Below are 18,767 nucleotides of genomic sequence, written 5' to 3'. Positions count from 1 at the left end.
GGCATTGGACACCTAAAAGGCATTCAGTAAAGTGTAGCTATTCCCATACTTTTGAATAAAATATTTAAATGATCCTCTCCATTCATACCTACTTCTCATACTCCACTCCCAATCACACACATAAATAAAAAGATTTTAAGCTCTTTCATCTCTGTCATCTAGAATAGTTATAAAACAAAAACATCCACATAAACTAATGCATATGCTGCTATATCTTTGGTAGGGATGATTGGGATAATGCCTTTACTAGTCTTACTTTCTTATTTTCCTTACAACTTTGCTAATGGGCTCTTAATGGTTATTAGAAAATATCAAGAGACAGATTTTTCAAATGAAGCAGTTTCTGTTGAAGTTGGTCTAGCTATCCAGAACAATTAATTCCTTATAGAAGCCTAGCAACAGCAGGAAGTTTCTGCCAAGCTACTTGATAATCAGCCAGGAAGTTAGCAGGTAAGTGCTCCTTTTAGGTCAGCAGTTAATACAGGTGTTTTGAGTTTCTGGAAGCTTTGTTTTCAGAGGAAAAACATTTCAGTGAATCTGAGAAAGCATCAGGGCAACCATAATAAGTCTGAGACCAGTTGCCAGTCATAATTTTAGGCCAGCTGCTACCTCCTTTCGATTTTGAACAAAGAAATACCCTCTGAGAGCACAGCTCTCGCCCTGCCTGGGGACTGCTATCACAGAGAACTGTACAAAGCAGATTCTGTCAGGATTTAAACATCATGCTGGGCCGTAGCATAGTTGCAGTAGAATAAGGTCTTAGGTGGGCTGGGGATTTGTCAAAACCGTGTGTGAAAGAAGACCGGCCTGAGAAGTGTAGCTGGTCGATGATAAAGTGTTAAGTTTAGAGAAACACAGTGGTTTCAAACAAGACTCTCAGAACCTCAATTAAGTTTTATCCCCACCTGACACTATGTTGGAGGAGATAATACCCAAGCTTTAAAATCCAACAAATAAGTTTGAAACTACACACTAGCTAGGTGATCTTGGGTCATTCACACGACCTTCTAAGTTTCATTTTCCTCATCTATTAAATCGGTGAAGATAATAGCACCTATGTCGCAGGATTACTGTGATGATTAATTGAGCTAATAGTATAAAGTTCTTAGCACTGTGCCTGAGATATAATAGGGCTCAATAAATGGTGACTGCCAGGATTATATGGCAGTTATATTGTCATAAACAGAAAACCTAAATTAGCCAGAAGGACTCATCCCAGCTGCCTGTACACTTTCAAGGCACCTTCTCATTCTGTCAACAACTTCCATCCAACTTCTTCTACTTACATCTCATTGGCAAGAACTGAGCCAAGCCTTGCTACACAGGGAGGATAGGAAATACAATATTTTAGCCATACAATAAAAATTAGGGTTTGCAAATAAGAAGGAAACACGGATTTGGGTGGGAAACCAGCAGACTCTGTCACAACAGGTGACATTGGTTCTTATCTATCATTCCAGTGTTTTACTGTCTTTACTAAATCTACCATCTCTTTCTTCTATCTGGAATAATTACTACTAAAGTACAAATTTTTTTTCCTCTGGTATTTTTCCCTCCTAGAAGTCCTCTATTATTCATCATCTCTATATGGGGTAGCTCAAAAAATTAAATCTCTAGCTTTGCCTTAAGTCAGAAGTCGGCTGGAGTCAAGCCTCCTACAACTAGGTGAGATTTGTTCAAATCCCACCTTCAAGACCTTCCCCAAGATTTCTGCCAACTCCCAGGGCTTCCGTTCTCCTAATTCTATTTGATTTCAAGTTCCTGCTACCATGAGTATCCACTGTTCTATATGCAACACAGTTGTAACACACCCAGACCCAGACCCTTCGTTGAATAAAAAAAGTTATATGATAGATAGACAAACAAACATACACCCCCACAATACAACTGTGAGTAAAATAGGCTTGCCTGGAAATCTGAAGCAGAAACAGAAACATGGCAACAATTTCAAAGGTCATATTTGACATTCACCTTCTTAAAATGTCCCTTATCCACCCCAAATGGGAAACCTTCATTGGCCATGTCTCCTTATACCTCTCTTTAGACTCTCCTTTCCCCTCCCATCTCTTCCCCCTTTCATCTCAGGAGAAATATTAATTCCTCTCATTTTCTCACCTGGATTATTGCATTAACATTCTAACTGGTCTCTATACTTACACTTTGCCCTTCTACTGCCCATTTTCAACAGGGCAGCCAGAGAGAGCCTTTGAAAACATGTCAGTTCATGTCATTCCTCTGCTCAGAATCCTCAAATAGCTTCCCATGATACTTGACAGAAAAGCCAAAGTCCTTATAATATGTCCTCCTTGACCTGGTCCCCCTACTAACTCTCAGACTTCTCTCCTACCAACTCCAGCCTTGTTCAAACAAAAATCTCCTTGCGGTTCTGGAACACTCCTGCCTCAGAGCCTTTTTTCCCTCTGCCTAGAATGATCTTCCCCCAGTTATCTAAGTGGCTTACTCCACCTGCCTCCTTGAGCTTCTGCTCAATTGTCAGTCAGTGAAAACTTCCCAGACACCATTTTTATAATAGCAACCCTTCACTTCCCAATAACCTATCCACCTTCCTTGCTTTATTTTTCCCCATAGCGCTTATCACTTTCTGACAATCTATATAACTTGCTCATTTATTTGTTTTATTATCTTTCTACCCACTATAATGTAAACCTCATGAAGGCAGAGATTATGGTCTGTTTTTTTTTTTTTTTAGAATTTATTTATTTGAGAGAGACCATGTGAGAGAGAGAGAGCACGAGAGAGCACAAGGAGGGGGAGGGGCAGAGAGAGAATCATGCTCCCCACTGAGTAGGTAGCCCCATGCAGGGCTTGATCCCAGGACCCTGGGATCATGACCTGAGCTGAGGGCAGACATTTAACCAACTGAGCCACCCAGGTGCCCTGATGATGGTCTGTTTTTATGGCTGTTCTATCTTCACAATATTTGACATGACCTAAGTGCTCAGTAAATATTTGTTAAGCAAATCATAAAAGCATTTTCCTCATGCAGAGCATCTTAATCATCAGTTGTATTATTTGGGCTTCTGCAGACAGCCTTTTTATATCAATTGGTTTATTACTTTTGCCAATCAAAAGGTTTCCTTCATAAAAGGAATGCTCTGCCAACTATTGAGAAGACAACCTTCCCACATTTTTAAACCTGTGGTGGCCTTTGTGGTGGCCATGAAGGAATGTTGCTCAGATTCTCCTTCAAGTAACAACCTGCTAAAAAGACTGGTCAGCTAACAACCTCTACCTTCAGGACTTACCACAGCATTCACACCCACGCTGAGGCCTTGTCTTGCTGGCTGTGGCCTGTCGAGGACCAAACATAGAGGGCACGCTGGAAGTGGGAACACCTACCTGCTCAACACAGGACACGGGGGGGCAGTCTCTGCTCTGGGGCTCCCACTGGCCTGGCCAGGACTTGCTACTTCACAGTAGTCTGGAGCGATTCTTATTTGACCCTCCTTTCCTTTCAGACTTTTCACAGGTGTCACACCTGCATCTGTCGGTTCCCCGTGGACTTCTGACCCCTCCCTGCTTATTTCTCACAGATATTTTCCTAAAAAATATCTTATATTTCAAATTCTGTCTTGGTGACTGCTTCTCAGAGGACCTTGCCTGGCACAGTCTTCTGGACATTTTCAGTTGGATATACCGTAATCAGCTCAAATTCAGTGTGTTCAAATTCTAGAGGCTCGTGTGAAACTTGGCCCAGAACACTGTGAATCAAATTGGAGCCATTTGGGGACTGAGACCCATTGTGGGAAGGGAAAAAACAGCACTGAAAACCATTTCCTAGGACTGAGCAAAGCAGCACCCAGGCCAGGGCATCCCTGGTAGAAAGGAATTACTCGGATTCAATTCATATACAAAGAATATCATCTAGGTTTTGAATAAAAGTTTCTAGATATTCCAGATATTTTGCCCTTTTTAGAATATAATTGTTTTGAATAATTTTAACCCTAAAGTTTATTAAAATAATGGTGGAAAATTAATTTTTAAAAACTAAGTTCTGGATAATTTTGATATGATTTTTATCAAAATAAAATAGTAAAATTCTAATTTTTTTAAAGATTCAGACATTTCTTCAATATTTAGGTTCAAAACAGATTATAAGTGGTTAGGAATTTAAGTTGATGGAATTTTTGCCTTCTTCCCTTTCATTGGTATTCTTCAGCCAGAGCTGTAAGATATTTTTGATCCATATGCTGAGTAGCTTAAATAGTTTCAAATTACTGTTTAAATATTGCTGAAGTTTCATGATAGATATTTTTATCTTCAATAAAAGTTATAGGAATTTCTGATGTTAGCTTGTTCCATGTCACAGTGGGACAACTTTTCTAAACGAAGACATTAAAAGTGCAAATTTGTTTAAGATGTTGCCATTTCACAGGAGCATGGTAGTGGCAAGATACCTACATGTCTCCATGATGATTTGAAATGTTTTTCCTTCAGATATGAAATTCTCTTTTGGTTTTGCTTTTTAGCTCCTGAAACCTATTTCATCTGGAAAAGATGTCAACTGTACAAGTACATGGAACAATATAGAAACAGGATTCAGAATGATCTTAAAAGCAAAGAAATTGGCTAATTTTGAAGATCGTCATATAAAAATTTTTAACAGACTTGTAAAATTCTGACTTGAAATTTTATGACTGACTTGAAATTCCATGTCAAACAGTTACATGTTTTAAAGATATATATTTATATATCTTTAAAAAAAACCCAAACCTGGGTATTATTTCAAAGAAAACAAAGTTTAAAAAAAAAACTGAAAACACAGTTTCAAAGAAAAATTCTAACACATTTCTGTGCAGTCCTGTTGGATTTGGGATTTGCCATGAGATACTGAAGACAGTTTTTTACTGAATCAGACTTCCAAAATGGCACAGCATAACTTTAATTTTTTTTCTCTACCATCAAAAATCATCTTTGGATTTTGAGAAGCATTATGAAAATTTTTCATGGACAAAAAGTTGCTATGATGTAAATCATAGATAACAAAATTCTCCAAATACTTTTGACTCTGGTATTCGGCATCCTAATGAAGATAACACTGTAAGGTAAGAAAAATTGGGTGGTGTATACAAGGAATAAATGGTATTGAAAACATAAATTATTAAAAGGGATATACTGTCTTAGTCTGCTTGAAATGTTACAACAAAACTCCATAGATTGGATGGCTTAAACAACAGACATTTATTTCTCACAGTTCTAGAGGCTGGGAAGTCCAAGATCAAGGTACCAGTATGGTCAGGTTCCTGGTAAGAGCTCTCTCCTTGCCTTACAGATAGCCATCTTTATGCTGTGTCCTGACATGGTGGGGAGAGAGATAGCAAGCTCTCTGGTCTCTTCTTCTAAGGGCACTAATCCGATCATAAGGACCCAACTTTTAAAACCTCAGCTAAACCTGATTACCTCCCAAAAAGCCCCCATCTCCAAATACCACCACACTGGGGGTTAGAACTTTAACATATGAATTTGTGGGGAACACAAACATTCAGTCCATGACAGATACTATGGTAGAAGTTCCTATTCTTATAGCAGTAATTTCCATTCAAGAAAAAAAATGACTCCACAAAAATAATGTCCCTAACAATGAAACCAAGGGTGGGAATGGGGGATGCCAAGGGGAGACAAGTGAGAATTCAAACAGGTTGAGGCTGAAGATCTTATATCCTTAACTCCTGAATATGAGATATAACTAAATTGAACATCTTTAGCTCTAGGTATATAGGGCCTACATGCACAAACACATAAATACTCAACCAAATAAGGCTCCTAAGCTTCTTTCTTAGAATAGCCTCTAGAACCTTTATCTAGAGTACTAAGAACAATTGTCATTGAGGAAGATGGTACAAAAGGCTGGCAAAGGGGCACCTGGGTGGCTCAGTGAGTTAAGCAACTGACTCTTACTTTCAGCTCAGGTCATGATCTCATGGGTTGTGGGACTGGGCCCCATGTCAGGCTCCATGCTCAGTGGGAAGTCTGCACGAAGATTCTCTCCCTCTGCCCCTCCCCCCATTCACATACGCTCCCTCTCTCTCTCTCTCTCTAAAATAAATAAATAAATCCTTAAAATAATAATAATAAAAATAATAAAAGACTGGCAGATATCTGGATTCCCAGGAGTAGAAAATTTTTAGTTATAGCCAGTTAAGAACAAGGCTGGTTCAAGTGGTATAAAAGCCTTAGTCCCTAAATGTGCTGCTCTTCCTACAAAAGCTCACCAAGGTAAAGCCAAACTAAAGAAACTAAAGATGAGACTTCTTTCATTCATAAGTCCACCTACAATATTGGTAATTTTAATACTTTTGAATCAGCTGCCAAGAATGTTAGTGCAAAAAATTTAATAAAAGAGTATAATCACTCAAATTCTTATTCACTTGTTGACAGAATTAATCAACAGCCTCATCTATCCAAACTGATTTGAATAGGCACTGATAAAAAATGTGAATACTTGAAAACATTGAAAAGGGACAGACAGGAAGAGGAAACTGAAGATGAAAGTCAGGTTGATCCTGACTTTGCGTAATAGCAATAGTATCCTCCAGAAACGGCTATCAACCAAAACTTTGATGAAAATTATATTCCTCAAAACAATAACAATGCTGCTGTGATTTCCCAACAAACCATTCAGTCTTCAAATTTTCCACAAACTGATGTGAATATATAGAAGACTTTTGGAACAGTACCTGGTACATAGCAAACCTGCAATAATGTTAAGTATTATGTAATATAGTAGGAAATATGGTGCTATCAGCTCTGGACTTAAAATAATTGTAGTTTATACTTGTGTCAGTCATAGCTCAATATCTGCCATGTTGGCTATTACTTGGTACCCAGTAGGTACCAGGGCAAGTACCAATTTCTGGAAAGTCTGGTGATAAGATATGAGATAAGCACTCAAAACTATAATGTACATGCTAAATAATAAAAAAATTAAATTGTAGAGTACAAACTAATTGCTAATCAAATCTGAGAAGAGAGGACATCAAAACCTGGAATTCAGGACTTCTTGGAAAATGTGGAACTGACTTCAAGGAAGAATTATTTTTGTGAAGGTAGAATGTGTGAGTAGGCATTTAATTTGAAAAAAATTCTAATGCTCAATTTTTTAGATTAGTCTTTTTACTTACATATTGTTTATTTTGTAACCCCTTTTTAAGCAATAAAATCAGATTAATATAAGGCAAGCATTCAGTGCTATAGGAATGTAAACTATTTTTTTAATCAAGAATTGGTTTAGAAAACCAATTATTACATCTTTCCTATATGTTCTGAATTTCTATACATGACTCAATATGAATTGGATATTTGAGTTTTGTGAGATTGTAGAATATTCCAAATCTTAGAAAAGCATGGGAAGATAGACAAGGCTCCTTAGGTCACTCAGGCAAATTACTGCCATGTGTCATACCTTGCAGCAAGTTTATTCACATGTTACCTTGTGCTCTCTGTGGTCTGGTCTCAACAGGACTAGTCTACAAAATAGATGCTTTTAAAAACCAAAACTCAAACATGCATCATGGCCTTATTTCCATGTCTGTAATGGGACAGGTGCATCCTTGATTATTTACACAGAGTGCCAAGAAAAGGGGATTGTAGACAGAGCCAGCATGCCTTCCCTGGGCTTCTTCAAGAGTGCTCATCACTAGCTGAACCCCAGGGATCTGGAAGTGGGATGAGAGTAAGCAGAAGGAGAGCAATATAAACAGAAGATTAAAATCATAAGTAAAAAAAAATAATGGCTGAGGATGATGAGGAAAAATATATTTGGTTTCTCTCTTAATTTCCTTTGCTTTCTGAAAAGCTGAGGAATTTTGTTAGGAATAGCTTGTTAAGAATCATTTTGTATCAAGGAAACTAAACATGATGCTGATAAAATATACAACTATGTCAAACCTATGAACAATGTTAAAATATGTATTTTTTCTATTTAAAAGATGAAATGATTATGTAAGCAAAAATAGTATGTCAAGAGAAGCTGTGACATAGAAGAAAGAGCACTGGTCTTAGAATGAGGTTTTGGTTGGTGTCCTGCTTTTCCACCGTGATGGCTATGTGATTTCAGCCTCTGCTTACTCATGTGTGAAAGGGGGATAACATTGTCACCCATCCCACAGACTACTGAAGGATCTAATGGGTTGAACAGCAATCCCAAAAAGATATGTACTAATACCCAGTACCTCTTAATGTGACCTTATTTTAAAATAGTGTCTTTGCAGATTTAATTAAGAAACTCAAATGGGAGATTATCCTGGATTTAGAGTGGGCCCTAAATCCAATGACATGTGTCTTTATAAGAGACAGAAATGGAGAAGACAGAGCCACAGAAGGGAAGACTAAGGAAGAAAATGAAGTTATGCAGCTACTAGCCAAGAAGTGCAAAGAATTGCCAGCAGTCACCAGAAGCTAGGAAAGAGGCATGGAGCAGATTCTCCCTCCGAGACTTCAGATGGAGCCAACCTTGCCAACAACTTGATTTTGGAATTTTTGCCTCCAGAACTGTTAGAGAACAAACTTTTGTTATTTAAAGTCACCTAGTTTGAGGTAATTTGTAAAGTAGCCCTAGTAAACTAATACAGAGTCAAATGAAATATTACATATGAAAGTGGGCATAACAACTGCTGATAGCAGTCACTCGATTTTCTTTACTAAAATTTATTGTAATCCCTTTTGAAAGAGTTATTAATACTTTTGGAGTAAAATTATTATAAGATTTGTGCTTTTCCTGGGGGTAGCCATCTTCCATTGCCTCTTATCATAAAGAGATAGTGCAACCACTTAGAATACATAATTAAAATATTTTCATTGCAAGCAACAGAATCAACTCAGGCTAGTGCAGAAAAAAAAAAAAAAAGGAAAAACTGTACTAAATAAGAGGGTGGGAATTTTGAAGGGAGGTTACAGGGGTACCTCTGAAACTCAGAAGAAGAGCTAAACAATCAAGATTCAGACTCAATAGCAGGTGTTTCTGGATTATAACCACCAAATCAGAAGGCATGTGATTCTTTATCCCGGACTGAAATATATTGTTTCTGCAGTATTTTCCTTTTAGAAAAACTGACAATTGAGGTCCAAAGGATCAAACCTTAAGAAAAAGAATCTCAACTGTAAGTGTTATTTGAAAGAATTTTAATTCCTGAAAAAAAACTTGACATTTACATATAGAGATTTGTAACTCTTTCATTAGCTTTTAAATAGATCAAGAAGCAACCTTCCATCCCAACCCTTAATAATGAACACACTGTTTTTACTGGAAAACAGGGTAATGGAAAGCATCCAAAAAAAAAAAAAAAACACATTGTTTTTGTTGTTTTCATTTCCATCTCCTTCAGGAAAAGAAGCCTGGTTTGAATGTTCAGACTCATTTGAATAAAAATGCAAACATGACTTTTGAATTCTAAGACCTGCCTAACTGGCTAGAGTCTTAGGAAATATGTCTCTTAGATACATTATGCACCTTAAAATCCTGCTTGAGGAAATTATCATGTTTGAATTATTTTGAGATGCAGACAGAAACAAGGCATTTTTCAAGAATATATTCTTTTTGCCTTTGGCAATTTGCTCTCAGCTTCATTCAGAATTCTCACTAAGAGAAGAGTTAGTGCAACTGGTAGGTTTCCTGCCCTAGAGATTTAAGTGAAAATAAAACTTAGATCACAAGTGAAATCAATTTGATAGATTCCTTCAAACTAAAGCTAAACCCAATAATCTTTATTTGGAAAACAGTGGTCTATGGAGGAATAAAAAGACTAAGCTTACAAATATTTTTCAGGTAGGAAAATAAGACATTTACTGGAAACCCAAAATACATAAGAAAAAGGGTAGAAAACATCCATGCTACAATGTTTTGAAAAATTTTTAAATAGATAAGCTTCTTAATATCATGCAGATAAATTTCTTATAATCCTAGAATTAGAATCATTAGTATTTAAATCTTGACAACCACAAACTAATAGGTATGCAGACATATACAGAAACAAAATGACCTCTGTTCTCTGGATGCTTTGGTCATAAATCAGTACAACACATCCTTCAAATATAGTCATTTTCTTTCTCCCAGTTGCTAACACACAACCATAGTTTGTGAATGTTAATAATACCATATATATTGGCTTCATTTTTATAAAGACTCTCCACATGAAGACAAAGACAGCTCCCAGATAATCCCAGTTTACCATAATTTCAGGAAAGACTGCCTCCTTCCCAGTAGTGCTAGAGAAAATAGCAAGATAAGAAATGTGTCTGGGGGCGCCTGGGTGGCTCAGTCGTTAAGCGTCTGCCTTCGGCTCAGGTCATGATCCCAAGTTTCTGGGATCGAGCCCCACATCGGGCTCCCTGTTCGGCGGGAAGCCTGCTTCTCCCTCTCCCACTCCCCCTGCTTGTGTTCCCTCTCTCGCTGTGTCTCTCTCTGTCAAATAAATAAATAAAATCTTTAAAAAAAAAAAAGAAAAGAAATGCGTCTGGCACTGAGCCCATACATAACCAATAACTCAAGCTAGAGGGATAGCTACTCTACCAAATCTGAGTCATGTGCCAATCCCTGGAACAATGGGTGGGATCAGCCCTATGAACTACACATGGAGAAATGGTGTTCTTGAAAGGAAAAGAGGAATTTTCATCCAAGGGAAAAGCAAAAGAATGCTTGTTGAGTTTACCAGTTAGAGTCCCAACAGGAAACAAATGGAACACTCAAATTAAGGTAATTCAAGAAAATTTGTTTATGAAGAGATGAATTGCAAAGGTATAAATGGGGTATAGAGGGACCACAAGAGATAGTATAGTACTTAGAAGATTTGTCCAAAGGGATAAGGGAAAGGAGGAGTTACTAAAATCAAGAAGCAAAGGGTCCTGTAAAGAAACCCTATTGTGAGTCACAAAGATCTTCAGTAAGGCACACAACTAACCCAAAATGAACTCACAAGAAGAGAGCCTGGGAAATAAGCCCTCTCTCCCTCCAATCCCCTTCTAGGAATAACCTTTGGCTAAACTCAACTGAGATCTAGAGGTCATGGGAGCCCATTAACATAAGGCTTAAAAGGCAGGCCCCAGGGCAGCAAAATAGTAAGGGCAGATAATGGATCCTGAAGGGCAAATGAAAAATATGCAACACACTGAGCAAGCAGAAAGAATGTACATTATTTACCAGATCCCTGGCTGCTCATCCATTCATTCAAAAAATAGCAATTGTGTCCCTCAATGGGCAAAACACATTTTTAAGTAGGGAAAATACAAAATTAAAAGAGACAAAGTCTCTTCTCTCAAGGAGTTCACAGTCAAAAAAGAAAAAGGAGACTGAAACTTTTTTAAAGTGCAACAAACACATTATCACTCCAAGAATTTGATTCTGGAGCAGTTTTTCAATGATTTGTTATATTTTATCCCTATAGATTTTGACAAGCAGATTTTTTTTCTATATAGGAAATTACCTAATACATAATGGAGACCATAAATGATCACAGACATAAAGCTCTTGTTTTGTTGTTGTTGCTGATTTTTAGAGCGATCAAGTGCTCTCTAGCTCTAAGAAAAGGTACATGTACACAGTACTGAAGGAACACAAAGAAAAGGACTATTTTTAATAGTACATTAAGGGAAGGAGTTACTGGGGACAACTACCATAGAGGGAGTGACTCTTCAATTGAATCATTATAGATAAGTAAGGAAGCAAGCAGATCAATCAGAAGAATAAGGGAGGAATGACATTCTAGAAAGAGAGAATATTATAAGGAAAGCCATGCAGCAGTATTATAATAAATACAGCATATTAAAACAACTGTATGAAATCCAAAATGACCGGAAATTATATAGTCTACTACTCAATGAATGAGAAAGCCAGAAAATGTTATTTTGTGCATGTTTATATGTATGTATATCATTTCTTAAAAATTGAGAACTGATAATATGCCTTACATTTCTTTTCTATACCCCAACATACTCCAAGGTTGTAAGTAATGAAGCTGAATAAAAAAATTGTCAGATTAAATTTGTGTTTAGGGCACCTGGGTGGCTCAGTCATTAAGCGTCTGCCTTCGGCTCAGGTCATGATCCCAGGGTCCTGGGATCAAGCCCCACATTGGGCTCCTTGCTCAGCAGGAAGCCTGCTTCTCCCTCTCTCACTCCCCTTGCTTGTGTTCCTTCTCTCTCTGTGTGTCTCTCTGTCAAATAAATAAGATGTTTTAAAAAAATTATGTTTAATTTTCATCAGTGAATAAATATTCTTGATTAGTTGATTTTTTTAAATAAAATTCAAATTGGGGCACCTGGGTAGGTCAGCTGGTTAAGCATCTGCCTTCGGCTCAGGTCATGATCCCAGGGTCCTGGGATCGAGGCCCGCATCAGGCTCCCTGCTCAGCCAGGAGCCTGCTTCTCCCTCTCCCTCTGCCTGCCGCTCCCCCTGCTTGTGCTTTCTCTGTCAAATAAATAAATAAAATCTTTAAATAAATAAATAAATAAATAAAATTCAAATTAATATTATTTTGAAGAAAATACTAAGTAGAGATTTAAGAACAAGAATTATGAATTATTTCTAGGATTATTTTAGAACTCATTTGCCAACAAGATAATAAATTCTTCTAAAATAAAACTACCTGCTCTGACATTGAAATAATAACATTTAAGGGGTTATTTCCAAATAAAGTCATACCAAAAGATTGAAGATTCATAGTGACATCAGTTTTTTTGTTTTATTTTTTTAAGTCTAGAAAGAAGTTTAAGAGAATAATTTCTACAAAATCATTCATAGTCACCATTTATGAAAGAAAAATTTTAAATCCCCAAATTACAGTAAAGTAGAATGAAAGGAATCATGAAATATATATAATTTTTTTTACAGAATTCTAGGTTTAAAAGAAACCTAAATAATATTAACAACTTGATTATAAAAATTTACCTTGCCTATTAACAATATTGAAAAGAACTTCTAAGGATAAGAATAGATTAAAGCATTCAGAGGTGCTCATCTCTTTCCTGTCTGTTTACTTGTCTCAGTTTAAGTTTAAAATCTTTTTTTAACTATCTGCAGAAACTCCAGGGAACATGAGAGAAAGGTATAGGGAAAAGTCTGCTGCAAAGGGTAGAGAAGTGGAATCCAGTTTTAGTGGCTGAATACTATGGTGCCATTGAAAGCAGTTACCAGAGTGTTCTGACATGCTTGCCACTGAGACTTTGGGCAGAAGTGTAATTTTAAATGTACAAAAATCATCCTAAGATTAAAAGCCTAATTTTAAGTCTGCCTAAATTTAAGCCTAAATTTAAGTCAACTTAGTTTCTTTGAGTAAGTCCCTCATCTTTGAGCAAGTCTCTCACACTTGCTGAGCCTAGAATTATCTTCACCTCTAACAAAAGGATGTTGAATCAAAGCATCTCTAAATTTCTTTCTAAACCCTTCTGTTTGTATGATTGGCTAGTCTTCTCAACATCTGAATTTTCCCCGATCATTACATCAAGAACACAAGTTATCTCTGAGTCTCAAGGTTTTCAAGGTCTTGACTCCACCCTTCCCAATAAAAAACCTAGGTTAGCTTAATTTAAAAATTAAAAAAAAAAAATGGGTTAGGCTTCCAATCTGTGATGGAAGCCTCCTATGGTTCTCATGAAGGCAAATGGACTTAGAAAACCAGACCTGAGCAATGTTCTCAGGCTATCTCAAAATAGAAACAGAAATGAAAAATCTAATACCAAAGAAGGAACTCTAAAACCAGTCTTGACTCCAAGGACACAGTGCAAAGTGGAAATTTGAAATTACTGAATAAGAGAACTTAGTACTTACCATATAGTTGCTAGAAAAACAAGTCATTACGATCCTATAATAGCCAGTTCTCACCACACTATGCTAGTCACCATATTTCATCCTTAACAAGACCAGAATCAGACTGAGCAATAAGACCACTTAAGAGTCAGCAGCCTCCACCTTAAACATTCCACAACTGACTTGAGGGGAAGGAGTCATTACAATTGGACATTTAATCTAAAATACTTACAAATGAGGAAGGGACAATTCATATGAAACTAAGGGAGCAACTAGATTTAAGTAGAGTGGAATAAATCATATGAAAAATAAATAAGAAGACAACTGGTAGTAAGGAAATACAAAACACTCAAACTGGAGCTTCTCAGATTTTTCTTCTGAAATAATGACAGAGGACAATAAATGTATTCCCCAAGCCCTTCAGAAGGAAGAACTCTCTCTGAAATCATATTCTTTCTCTTAAAATAAATTCATGTAGGGCGCCTGGGTGGCTCAGTTGGTTAAGTGACTGCCTTCGGCTCAGGTCATGATCCTGGAGTCCCGGGATCGAGTCCCGCATCAGGCTCCCTGCTCAGCGAGGAGCCTGCTTCTCCCTCTAACCCTCCCCCCTCTCATGTACTCTCTCTCTCTCATTCTCGCTCTCTCAAATAAATAAATAAATCTTTAAAAAAAATAAATAAATAAAAATAAATTCATGTAAATTTTGTATTCTGCAACAAAATACTCTGGGAAAACAGGCATGTGTGTCCTGTGTCCTGATATCTCTATGGTGGTTATATCAGTTTAAGAAGCACAGAACTAAAATATACAAGTAAGAATTATGAAAGTATCTGATAAAATAGAAAACACAAACAGAAGATTCAATCTATAATTAATGTATTAGTTTCAGACAATACTGCTGATGTGTAAATCACAGTCCTGGTAGGGATATTGTAAAATCCCTAGGAGACTTTCTCTCCTCTAAACTAAGATAGGAAATGCTACTGTATATTCTGATAAATCCTAGTAATTGCCTTGTCATAAAGCTCATCATTCTTAATTACTATCACTTATGTGATTTTTCTCCCTTCTCCATTAGTAGGCTTTATAAAGACAGGTACTATCTTCTTATTTACCACTGTCTTCCAGGTGTCTAATGTGATGCCTATAAACAACCATTTTGTTGAATCTCCCAGCCCTTGCTAGCCCACCCTGAATACCTGATTGTCAGTGCTAAGACTCTTAAAAACATACCAAAAAGAAACTAATCCATAGTATTTAAATTAGGGACAATACGAATGAATTTTTTTCCTTTGCCTGAAGATTATAGATTTTTTTAAAAGGCTTAAAGAAAAATTTACAAAAATTTAAAAGAGACAGAGTTGATACCACAAAAGAGTAAAAAGCAAGACACTTTTCCCTTCAAACAAAAAAAAAAAAGAAGAATATTTCAAAACCTGAAACAACTTGTCAAAAAAAGTTTTATAGATATAATGATCAAAACAAGGAACCACGAAAGTTAAAAGATAAAAAATATTTCTAAAAGATAAACAGATTTGACAATGAAGAAAGCTAAAGATAAATATTATTTTATTAGATGACACAGCCTTGCTAATATGAGAGCTGAACACTGAATTTCAGATGGATTTCAGACTATTGAGATAAAACAATAAAGAAAAAAGGGAATTGGAAATGTAAATCCAAGTAATTGTTATTTTTAGATCTTCTTGGAAGAGTATATTATTTGCTTGGTGACAGTATAAATAACAGAAGTTATAAAAATAGTTATTTCAAAATATATCAGTGATAATAACATTGGAAATTTATGGAATTTCTGATTAAGATGGCTGATGAAGTCTATAAATTTTACCTGTCCCTCAAAATGAAATAATATTAACAAATATTTCATTTTTAAAACATTGGGAAAAAAGCAAGGAAAATGCCAGCAGAAGGAATAAGAAATTCCTGGAAAATATATAACACATGAGAATAAATTAATGAGGAAATCCAACATTACCAGAAATCTATAACCACACACAAGTGAAAGGAAGAACCCTCTAAACAAGAAAGTTTTCCCAGCAGACCACAGAAATGGTACAAAGAGCAGAGACATGGGTGTGTGGGGCTTAGAAAAGGAAAGGCCCATGGGGATTCTACCAGGTAATTATTGAACAGCAGAATATTTGCAGCTAATTCTATTTTTCCCCCAAGATAATGTTTTTTTTTTTATTTTTTTTATTGTTATGTTAATCCCCATACATTACATCATTAGTTTTAGATATAGTGTTCCATGATTCATTGTTTGTGCATAACACCCAGTGCTCCATGCAGAACGTGCCCTCCTCAATACCCATCACCAGGCTAACCCATCCTCCCAACCCCCTCCCCTCTAGAACCCTCAGTTTGTTTTTCAGAGTCCATTGTCTCTCATGGTTCTTCTCCCCCTCCGATTTCCCCCCCTTCATTCTTCCCCTCCTGCTACATTCTTCTTCTTCTTTTTTTCTTTCTTAACATATATTGCATTATTTGTTTCAGAGGTACAGATCTGAGATTCAACAGTCTTGCACAATTTCCCCCAAGATAATGTTCTAAATAAACTCTGCAGAGGGAGTTCTAACTGAAGATATATTTGGATTGAGAATTGGGGCCAGAAAAGTGAGCAGTACCCTTATAGCTACTAAAATAAACAGGGAACATCCAGGAAGGAAGGAAGTGAGAGAGAGAAGGAAGGAAGGAAGGAAGGAAGGGAGGGAGGGAGGGAGGGAGGGAGGGAGGAAGGAAAGAAAAAGAAAGAAGCTACTTATCCATCCCACCAGGACACATCCCCTCCCATCCACACATCATCTGTACAGCTCCTATAATGAAGATATAATTCATTGTCCTACAAACAGATTTTTCAAGAATTCCTTGCTAGGTGGACAAAGCTAAAAAAAAAACACACTAAAGAAACAACCAGAACTCTCATATAACACTAGCGGAAGTTCAACTGGCACATCCTCTTTGGAACCAATTTGTTTGGGAACTATACCTCCCTCCTCTCCTCTAATTTATCTTCCACACTGTTTTATGAATTGTTCTCTTATTAAAAATGTTTTACAAAAAAGAAAGGAAAGGAAAATTGGACTTCTGCATCCAGGAATGACAGGTAAATCAGATAAACTCTCCCACTTAGGTCAATGAGAAAATCTTGCAAAATATATATTACATTAAAATTATCTACTTGAATGCATGACAGAACTAATATTATAGTGAAGAATTACATAGCCAAGATCTATGACAGAAATATCCAGAAAAGTAAACCTATCATTTGTGGTTGCTTGACCCCTGAGGGTATTTGCCAATTCCAGAAGTGATAGATGAAAGGTTAAGCAGTACTATGAAAGCTTCATGTTGGAAGTCAAAATCCATGAAGGATTGGAGCTCTAATAAAGCCCCTCACAAGTTCACCTGGGAACTCCAAAAGGATCAGAGTGAATCAGAAGTAGCATAATCCTTGCACAGACTGCAGTCTTTCAGTCATTTGCATGGAGCAAGAAAAATAACTGTGGACTATGCACTCCAGAAACGGCGTCTTCTTTGAAGGAAAATATTATCATAGGCCTTACATTTTTTTACCAATAATTTTGTCAATACAATGTTTAGCAAACAATAAAAATAAACTGTAAATGAGAAGATCAAGACAGCATGGACAAAAATAAGTAGAGTCAACACACCATAAAAATAGAACCACTAAAACTACAGATAATAAAATTTTCAGGTATAGATTTTGAAATAATTATGCTCATTAAAGAAATAAAAAATTAAGTTCAAAATCTAAGCAAAGAACTAGAAACCATAAAAAATGGCATAACTTTGAAAAAATCAAATAGAAATTTAACACTAAAAAGTACAACTGAAGTTAAGAACTTTCTGGAGGGGTGCCTGGGAGGCTCACTCAGTTAAGCGTCTGTCTTTGGCTCAGGTCATGATCCCAGGGTGCTGGTATCGAGCCCCACATTGGGCTCCCTGCTTCATGAGGGGCCTGCTTCTCCTTCTCCCTCTGCCTGCAGGTCCCCCTGTTTGTGCTCACTCTCTCTCTCTGTTAAATAAATAAATAAATAAATAAATAAATAAAATTATTTCCATAATTATTATATCCATAATTAACCACAGAGGAATAGCATGAAAAATATGGAAGAGAAGGTACGAGAGACATTGTGACAAGTTATAATATGCATTATAACTAATTGTAAGACCATGAGAAAGAACAAAGAAAATGAAGTAGAATCAATATTTGAAAAGACAATGCCTAAGAATTTTCTAAAACTATTAAAATAAATCAATTCACAGATATAAAAATCCATATAAGCATAACCAGAAATAAAGAAAGAAATTCACACCTAGATGCATCATACTAAACAGCAAAACACAAAAGGAAAGTCTAAAAAGCAGCAACAGCAATGAAAGTGATTAATTTCAAATGCCTTTATGCTAACTGCTCAACAGAAAAAAAAAACAAAAACAAGAAAGTCAGAAGACAATGGAAGATACCTTCAAAGTATTAAAAGAAAATAGTTGCCACAAAGAAATGGAAAAAGTCCATGCTCATGGATTGGAAGAACAAATATTGTTAAAATGTCTATATTATCCAAAGAAATCTACACATTTAATACAACCCCTATCAAAATATCAACAACATTTTTCACAGAACTAGCACAAACAATTCTAAAATTTGTATGAAACTACAAAAGACCCCAAATAACCAAAGCAACCTTGAAAAAGAAAGCAAAGCTGGAGACATCACAATTCCAGACTTCAAGTTATATTACAAAGCTGTAGTAATCAAAACAGTATGGTACTGGCACAAAAAAAAAAAGATACAAAGATCACTGGAATAGAATAGAAAACCCAGAAATGAACCCACAAGTATATGGTCAACTAATACTTGACAAAGCAGGAAAGAATATTCAATGGAAAAAGGACAGTCTCTTCAACAAATGGTGCTGGGAAAACTGGACAGCAACATGCAAAAGAATGAAACTGGACCACA

At 36.4% G+C, this 18,767-nt stretch overlaps 1 pseudogene; it reads left to right on the top strand.

Annotated features, from left to right (window-relative positions):
* The first annotated feature begins 3,180 nt into the window (after nt 1–3,180).
* Nucleotides 3,181–6,679, top strand: LOC118547823 (vasculin pseudogene; annotated as a pseudogene).
* The last annotated feature ends 12,088 nt before the right edge of the window (nt 6,680–18,767 follow it).

Source organism: Halichoerus grypus, chromosome 8 (genome assembly GCF_964656455.1).
Source record: "Halichoerus grypus chromosome 8, mHalGry1.hap1.1, whole genome shotgun sequence".
Classification (NCBI taxonomy): Eukaryota; Metazoa; Chordata; class Mammalia; order Carnivora; family Phocidae; genus Halichoerus; species Halichoerus grypus.
Note: the sequence above shows the minus strand (reverse complement) of the source record. Positions and strands in the feature narration are given on the sequence as shown.